This window comes from Calliphora vicina, chromosome 4 (assembly GCF_958450345.1).
Source record: "Calliphora vicina chromosome 4, idCalVici1.1, whole genome shotgun sequence".
Taxonomy (NCBI): domain Eukaryota; kingdom Metazoa; phylum Arthropoda; class Insecta; order Diptera; family Calliphoridae; genus Calliphora; species Calliphora vicina.
In genome coordinates this window covers 40,068,593-40,078,753 of record NC_088783.1, presented here as the reverse complement: position 1 = coordinate 40,078,753, position 10,161 = coordinate 40,068,593, and positions in this window count along the sequence as shown.

Sequence of the window (10,161 nt, the reverse complement as noted above, 5' to 3'; positions counted from 1 at the left end):
ATATAAAATTGTTATAAAGGAAAAGATTAAAATGTGAATTCGTGTTTTTGTTTCTTTTTTTTGGAGTTTAGAATCTTGAAATCAAAATTAGTGTTGGAATGTTGTTTTTGTGGTCGTTGGAATTTTTGTTGCAGAATCTCATATACCGCGATGTCTGAAGATAAAATATACACTGAACACAAATACATGGTATAAATGAAATTTGTTTAATATCTACACAATCAGGCATGTCACACATTTTGTTCGGAATGGTTTCAATTCCATAGTTTTTATTCCGAACGATTTCGTTTAGGTCCTTCAGACTCCATGTAATTTATGAATTCCAAAAATATTTAATAATTCAGTATTTCTGATTTTAATTTGATATCGTTTTTTATATTAAAGCAAAAGTGAAGTTTTTGGTACAGAAATAGATTAAAATTTTAAGAAAAAATAAATAATTACAAACAAATATCAATTCCACTTTGAAATCTGTTAGTGGTTTTATTCCGAAAGAAATGTTCGTTTTACTTTTTATGTAGAAGCAAATTACGGAAATAATTCCACTTTCGATCGGAATGGAATTCTGTGACAGGCCTGATTATTAAAGAGGATAGAAAAACAGCAATTTTCGGATTTTTTATCTCCATTTAGTGTTTCTCAAATCAGAGAGATTACGACTCGAGACCCTTTCATGTCAAAAAATTCGACGTATTTAGAATTTAAAAAAAAAATTTCACAAACATTAGAGGGTACCTCCAAGAATGTATGGCCGAAAATTAACCCTTATTCGTTCTTGGGGCCAAATTTACCACCAACATTTAAAAGTATAAAATACACTGAAAATTTGTATCGTGTTAATTTTACTATTTTTTTAGAATTAAATGCACTAAAAAGTTTGACTTATACTTCAGCTCTGACTGTTTTAATTTTTATTCAGATATCTCCAATCGCTAACGAGCTACCGAATTATTTCCAAAATTAAAAGTTTCTAGAAAAAAGTTTGTAGAAATACATATTGTGGTCGTATAATTAATATTAATATAAAAGATTGTCAAATATAACTTATACGTATGACAAATTATCCAAATATTTTCTAAAGTCACATATGACATTCTATAGATAATTGTTTACATTTGCCGACTGATCATTAATCCAATTATTTCATATTTAAAGAAACTGATTTTGTTATAGGTTTAAATTTTATGGTTCGATTAATAATAATAGAGTTTTTTCTTTATAGCAAAAATACACAAATACAAGTAAATAAACATAAAAACAGACTAAGAGAAAAATCACTGATTTTCTTTCAACATAAATGCTTAAAAAATAAAATAAAACTAATCTAAACTATGACTACAATACATTACTTTATTTTATTTACAAGTAAGAAGCCTTTTTTCGTAAAATACAATCAGTGCAATTTTCATAATATGAATTAAATTTATGAAGTCTTAAAAGTTGTTACAGTTTGTTTCAATAAACTCCTTGAATACAGAGGCACACACAGAGTCACACACTTACTAAAACTAAGCCATAAAACGGGAGTAGAATGGTAGAAGTGCCAGTAGCACACACATGAGCCTTACTCTCTAACAGCTACCAAACGGATGTAAAAGAAATGCTGGCTGGCATACAATAAAAAAAAATAGGAAATAAAAAAAATGGAAAAAATAAAGGAAAAAGTTAACAGGAAAGCAATTTCCTCATGCAAAGGAGGTAAGTTAAATATTAAATAAGTGTAGAGTTTTTATGAGTGTGGGGGTGTGTGTTTGAGCAATAAAAGTCATAAGATGGAGTTTTAGATTTACAACTCTACATATGATGACAGAACTTAAGACTATTTATTTATAACAGCAACAAACCCATCTACCTATACTCTTATACGTAGAATAGAAAAAAACTCTTTTTTTATGAGAAAGAAGCATTAAAAAATATGAATTCAATTTCTTGAATGTAACAAAAAAAATGAAAACAGAATAACTTGGCATATTAAATAAAACATTTTATTGCAATTCGTTTGTGTAGACTAAGAAGTCTGAAATAACTAAGATGAGATGTAGGAATAAAATAAACTAACTTGTATGATGAGAGCAAAAAAAAAAAAATATAAAAAATAATTGTATAAGATGGGGAATGAAAGCATTTCGTAGAATTATTTCTTAATCATTAAATAAATGTTGTGTTATTATGAATGCATATGTAGCAAATGAAATCTTATGAATATGTATTTATAGAAGATTAAGGATAGTGGGTAGTATGAACGAAGTTTGAAATATTATTTTAAATTTATTAAGTTTTTGTTACTTAATAATTTCGAAATACTAGTTAACAATGTTACTTTTCTTTATTGGGTGTCGGACTTAAAAATGCGGGATTTACATTATGTTAGATCTTTAGAACGCTGGTTTTGTTTTTAATAACATCATCTATTCTCACTTTATTATTTTAGTGTAAACAACGTATTTTTTTTTGCTTCAAACATGTCGAATTTTGTACCAACAAGGCATCATATGCGGGAAGTTTTGCTTTACTTCATTAAATTGAATAAAAGTGCCGCTCAAGCATACCGATTGCTCACCAAAGCTTATGGCGAAGGTGTTATATCCGTGATTTTGACACGGAAGACAAAGATTGCAAGATTTCTTGAGTGTATGACTTAAAACGGGGGGATTTACAATAGATGGTGTATCTGTAGAAGGCGTGCTTTGTTTCTAATAACTTATATGTCATTTTGAGGGGTACGTATCTGTCATTTATTCTCATTTAGTTATCGAAAATGTTCGCTTCGAAAATGTCGAATTTTGTACAAAGGAATCGTCATATGAGGAAGGTTTTCCTTTACTTCTTTAATTTCAAAAAAGTGACACTGAAGACATATTATGGTTACCACAGCATACCATATATAAACTACAGTGACCATAATATTGTTAAAAATTGTAAAAATGATAAAATGGTTATGGTAAACATATAGAACTGTATTTATTCTCTGGATCTATCGCCCAGGCCAGCCAAAAAAGTTTGAAGGCCAAGAATTTGAGGCATTATTGCATGAAGATTGTTGTAAAACTCAATAAAAGCTTGCAAAATCATTGGGATCTACTCAAGCAACAATATCAAAACTTTTGAGAGCAGCAGGATTCATCCAAAAGCAGGGACATTGGCTACCAAACGAATTTAAGCTGAGAGACGATTTAGCATATCCGAAAATATGCTTGAACTGTATAAAAGAAAATCATTTTTGCACCGAATCATTTTTTGCGATGAAAAATGGATTCATTACAATAATCCGAAGAATCCGAATCGACACCAAAGCCAAGTCTTATCTATTATAACCAGTACCGAACGCAACTGATTCGCTTGAAGCGAGCGTTGGCCGAAAAACTCCCAGAATATGCGGCAAAACATGAAACCGTAATATTCCGTTATGACAACGTTCATCAACAAATTACTATACTTGTTAAAAAGTATTTAGAATGAATTGGTTGGGATGTTTTGCCTCACCCGCTTTATAGTCCAGACCGTGCCCCGTCCGGCTACTATTTGTTTCGGCCCATTCAGAATACTCTCTCTGAGATACACTTCATTTAGGAACAGTTGATTAGTACTTGGCCTCAAATTTTCAGGAGTTCTTTTGCTGCCAGAAAGATGAGAAAAGATCATAACTAACAATAGCCAATACTTTGAATAAATTTGGAAATAATTCTGCTCGTGAACGATTGTAGATATATTAATGAAGTTTCACACTGTCAATGCTGATATACTTGCTCACCTCGGGCACACAATTGTTTAAAAATGTTACCGGTTTTTATCAGAATACTTGAAAATATCTAAGTACAAACACAAATACGCTTCCACGTGTGGATTATCTCTTAAGTTAATATTTTAATACTTTTTTCGGTTCGGAATAAAACAGATATTCATATTTTGTATACAATGTACAAAAAAATTTGGAAATTCAAAGAGAAGTTAAGGTTGAAGATTATATTTAATAATTTTTTAAGAAGAAAAAATTAAAATTCTTATTACTGTAAAATTTGAGCCGTTTAAAATATCGTAATAAAATTGGGAACCTGTATCTATCGAAAGGTCGTTTAATAAATGGTTGGCCATTGTCTCCACGTAAATACAGCAATTCATAAATCGGGGAAAATATGTTCCAATAGTAAATTTTTTTATGAAAGATGCTGCTCTGCCATTATTTACCAATCGCTCTGCCATTATTTACTCACTTTTGGTGCATTTAAACTATATATAAGGCCTTTCAAAAAAAATATGTTTTTTTAATCGGAACTTTGAGTTTTTAGAAATTTTTCTTCAAAGTGGAGCCCTATTTCATTAAACCGGCCAATTTCACAATCATTCATGTTAGGTTTTCTTTCAGAAACATATACAACATTTACTTGAGCCCGAAGGAATTAGTTTTCTACAAGAGAAAAAACCTAAAACTATTACCTGTTTTCGAAGTTCCGAATTAGTATATGAGTAACTTTTTATAGAGACCAGATGTACCCAGTAATATTTTTTTTGTTTTAATAAACATTTTATGGGAAATATAGCTGATGTTTTTAAAAAATTGAGTGGCTTGGTCCATTAGGTTGGTCCATCACATCAAAAAAATATTTAAAAAAAAATGTCAACATAAATCTCTATTGAATTAAAAGAGTTACCCGCAGATATTTTTAAATACTATACAAATATAAAATTGCTTAACATTCAGCTAAAAATTTAATTTTTGGTGATTTGTTTTTTTAATTTTCCAGACCCTAGGTGAGCAATTTAGTGCGGCCGCCCAAAAGCCCCCAAGACAACTAAAAAACACCTCAGCTCTGACACCTTAAAATTTTATTAAAAAATCTCCAATAGTTATCGAGCTACAGCGCATCATTTTCAAAATAAATAGTTTCTAAACTTTTTTATTTAGAGATATTATGGTCGTATAATTAATATTAATTTAAAATATTATTAAATATAACTTATACGTATAGACAAATTATCCAAATATTTATTTATAATACGGTGGGTCAAAAGATCAATTGAAATATCACTTTTGTTCTAGATGTCTAATACTACTAAAATTTTAAACTCAATTATTTCGAAATGGCAACAAAAAATTATACAGTATTGTTTTATTAAGGGGACGATATGTTTAACTATCAATCTTATTAAATAAGATAATAACTCCGTGCCTTTTTAAATGAAACACAAGTTTTTGGATAACAAATTCTTTTATTTTGAGCTAAATGCACTTTGTACAACGTTTCTCCATTTATTTTATCCCTTCCAAAAAATAAGATCTATCGATGTCATCAAAGTAGCTATTTTTTGTGAGATGATTTCATTGTTGGAGTCAAATATATTTCCGCCATGAAATAGTCACTCTAGAAGTTGGTTGCATTTCGTAGCAAAATTCATGGATTTTTGCCATTGAAACTGCACATCTATGTACCCTTTTGTGCAGCAGCGGCAACAATCTTGCGGGAACCTTTCTCATATGAGAGTGATCGAAATTAATAGTGAGATTTAAGTGCAATTCCAAATGGCATAAGACATTTCCTTTTAATTGCCATTTCTTGCGAAATAATTGATCGCAAAATTTTGTAACGCACGTTACAAAAAGTGGAAGTAACTTTAAAAGTTGAAGTGTTTAATCGTAATTTTAGCGAATTTGGCATAATAAAGCACGCAAAATCTTATTCCTAAAAGAAAGATGAATGAAAGAGAATTCTAATAGAACTTATTTGCATGACCAATCATTTGCCGTTTTCATAAAAAGCCGAGAACATTTTGTTACGCACGTTACGTGACGCTCGTTACAAATTATCCAGATGCTAGAAAATTATCTCCTTTTCCGTGAGAAGTTGCGAAAAATTCCATTTAAAGTCAAATTACTCAAAATTCATTTGTATTTAAATTGAATGGTCAAAAATATAGCTGTCAATCGAACCATCTTGTTAACATTTCAGTAATTATAAAAACACATTAAAAAATTCAATTTTTTTGTATAAAATTAAGATATCTGATCTAGTGTTGGATTTGATAATCATTTTTGTATGAATGACCATCAAAATATATTTTGTTTATATATAAAATATAATATACATATCAAGTCTAATATTACAATTAAGAATTCCAAGTTTGATTCATTTAAAAATTTGTTTGTTGGTAGACTGTTTCTGGTACTTTCCCATATGTGAAAAGAATATTTTTAGAATGTTACTTATGATTTATTATTGTAATTCTATTAAATACTTATATCTATGTTCTTTTTACCAATAAGAGTTAATTATAAAGGGTTTTCCTTTAGTCTTTAAATTCGAATAAAACAAAGTGTGTCTGAAAGGCCTAAAAATGTAAAATTTTCAATGACTCTGCGTATAAATCAGGCTACATTTTAACGATGGCTATGTGGGATTTGAGAGTCGCTGTGGTTTGGGGCGTATTCGCATCAAGAAAACCCTATGAGGAAAAGTTTAACGCGGTCAAATCGTACGATCACGATAACCAGTTCACATGGCCTTCACTTGAGGTAACCATGCCCTCAAATCCCTCGAGAAAAATTTCCAATTTGACATGAGAGGTGCGGCACGTAGTGTTGTGCTGTTGAAAACAAATGTCGTTGGTGTCCATATCATCCAATTCAAACAAATCAAGTTACGATGATGGCCTGGTCAACGTAGTTATCAAAGAAATATGGACCGATCCACAACAAAAATCCACACCAAACAGTAAATTTTTCAAGATGCATTTGGATGCAATATGGCCTCTATCACCTGTCAAAATTCGGAAGTCCCTATTGGAAGACCCTTTATAACAAATATCGTATACTATCTAAATAAACAGCTTTTGTCTGCAAAAACTCACCTTATTACTAAGAATATCACCCTCCAGGAGTGGGAGTTCATAATCAGTGTCAGAAATAAAATAAAAAAAACCAAACTTATACAAAAATTCTTATATTAAAATTATGTTTGTAAAAAAAATTATATGTATTTGCAAAACACACAAAAAAATACGACAAAAAACATAAAATCAAATCAAATAATCTCACAATTTATAGACAATTTTTTTCTGTCTGCAACAAAAATAAAAATAAGAAATCAAGACATTTATATTAAATAAAATTTATGTAGATGTGTGAACGTATGGCTGAATAAATGAACAAATTGAGAACAAAAAATATAAAAAAAAAAATTGAAAATCTAATAAAAATAGATTGCATACGATAACAGTTAATAAAGTCTCAATGGTTGGTAGTCAGACAAATATTGTGACGACAGAAGAACGGGCGGGCGGAAGAACAGACAGACAAGAACAAAAAGTTAAGATAAGTTCAACAGTCATAATACAAGTACATTTATTGATATACTTACATACAAGTGTTTGTGTGCATGTAAGAATATCTATTGATATTGATGCATGCAACATTGATGGTGTGGTAACATGCACTTATGAGCCAGACAGTTTTTACAATGCATAATTCAATATGTTCATGTCATGTTAACGAAAATAAAAAAAGATCGCAAAAAAAAGTTTGCCAACGATAAAAATATACTTTGAATGAAATGCACTTAAAAAAAATAGTGGAAGAGGAAAGAAAATAAAATTGTGAAACCTAAAATATGATTTGTTTTTAAACGACAAAAAAAAAGGAAATCGATTTCGATAAACTTCAAAAAAAAATTAGTTTCAAAATGTTTGAGTTTGAATTAGAAAATTTAAGAAAATTACCTCAAATAAAGCTAAAATTAGTTTTTTAATAATCCTCATGATTTAGAGATTATTTTAACAGCTTGAAAAATTTTTCGAACATAAGTTCGGATTTTCGAAATTAAATTCTATTTTTCGAAATTAACATTGCATTGTCATCAGGTTTATTCATAATCTAGAAATTGTTTTAACAGTTTTAAAATTGTTTCCAACATAGGTCCGAATTTTCAAAATTGATTTCGAATTTTCGATAATAATAATGTAAGATTTAATTAAGCCTTTTTTAATAGATTTAAATTGAAGACAAATTTAATCTTTCAATAGATTTTTAAAGTTAAATTGTAAAGATGTTGAATTAACGAAAACTTGAATGATTCAATAAGGCACTAATTCCATAAATAGTGAATTCTCAATGGAATGAATTCAATACGTTTGAAGTGCTAAGGAATTTAAACTATAAATTAATAATGAATTCATTAACGGAAAGAATAAAAAAGATTTTGAAGACTGCATTAAGAATTAATTCTTTCGAAGCTTCGCCTACAGCTCATATTAGTTAAAAATGTCATTGTATTTTTCTCCTCCAAAAACTGTATATCCTGTCTTCCATTTAATAAATACAATACATCAATCACTTTTGTTACAAAATTTATCAGGTCTTGTGCTTATTTTATCTTCTTGCTCTAAAATATTTCCCAAATAAATTTTATAATTTATATTAACAGATACTTTTTTTCTGTTGTTTGTGAGCCTACTCTAATGATTTCAGGATACATGAAATATTGTGCTGAAAACTTCCTATATACAGGAACTTCCATATACGAGAATAAGTATATTGTTGTTGTAGTAGTGTGTTTATGTGTTGATGTTGTTGTTGTAGTAAGTATCGTATGTCATAATTAGGGATAAATCAATATTGATGGTTAATACGTATCAATTGGATTGAAGTATGTTTCTGTGAGTGACTCTGTGTGTGGTTCACACTAAAACTTTCACATTAGTCAAACTGAAATTAGATTAATTATGAAAAAAGTAAAAATCAAAAAAAAAGTTTATTCACTAGTTGAGCAAGTAGATATATGGAGAGATAGATGAGAAGTTGTTTAGATTGTTGTAAGGAGAAGTATGCCCTTTATTATATGTAAGTAACTTGCCAAAAATTTGGCAGACTTTACAAAGGTTGAGTTTTAGAATTTAATCAATGGCCTTAAATAATTTGAATATGTTACAAGAAATCGCAGATTTGGGCCGATCGATAAAACATTTAATTAACTTAATAGTCCAATTGAAAAGTATATCGTCACCTAATATGCAAAAGGGCCTATCAACACATAATAAAACTTAAAGTGTTGGGGTTAGAAATATGATTTTCTTTCTTCAATAAATTTTTAAAAATAGAAAGCTACCTTGATGCGCTGTATCCAATATCCATTAAAAACTCAATTTTAAATTGTTTGGTTGTTACGCACTTTTGCATTTCAGGTGACGATATACGAAATTGATTGCAGAAATAATTGTTTTTTACGGATTTCCATTTTGTGGGTTATTACTTGTGAAGAGTCTTCATTAAGCGCTTCCTATCTTTAAATTTAAAACAAAGTGTGTGTGAGATATCATCGACATTTTTATGCGTTTGAAAGGCCTATGGATGGCATTCTGTATGGAATCGAAAATCGTGAAAATGTCCACAGCGGCTTCATTGGTGGGGCCCATCCGAAATGTTTAATTTTTTATGATCAGGCTGATTTTATGTTGGATTTGGCTTATTCGTATAGACTTACCTGCGACTTAAGAAAAACCCACAAAAAAGTCTAACGGGATCTAGGTGGCCTGTTCACATCACCTCCACGTGAGATGACCATGCCCTGCAATCGCTCCTATATAATGTCCAATGTGGTTTAAGCTGTGTGACACGTAGCGCCGTCCTGCTGAACACATATGTCGTTGGTCTCCATATCATCCAATCCATACAAAAGTCGCACAGTGGGGGAAATACATAGAAAAGTGGAAATAAGTCTTCAATTTCTAAACGGATAGTTCGATCCCATGGCATAGAGTGGTGTAGCTGAGTTTATATTTTGAATTTTGACTTTAAAAACAAAGAGCGGTCAGATCCTCGTGGTCCAAAATTGGGGTGACTTGGATATATAAAAATATATCAGTAACTGATTAATATGTAGCATATAAAAGGTCGAATTTCTATAAAGTAACACATCTTTCTCTGCTTTTTCTTCCATTAGATGAAGACGTGTTATAAGTTCCAATCTATTAATTGTTTTAGTCTATTTGTTGTCCCTTAATTAATTACATTTTGGATAAATTAGCTGATTCATCTGAGTAGATACGAAGGAATGTACAAAAATGATTGAAATGGCGTTACACTTCTGTCGCAAAATAAGTGATCTAAAGCGAAGCTCTAAGTCTTTACATACCACTCATGTTCTGTGACAGAGTTATCGGTAACGTATTTTT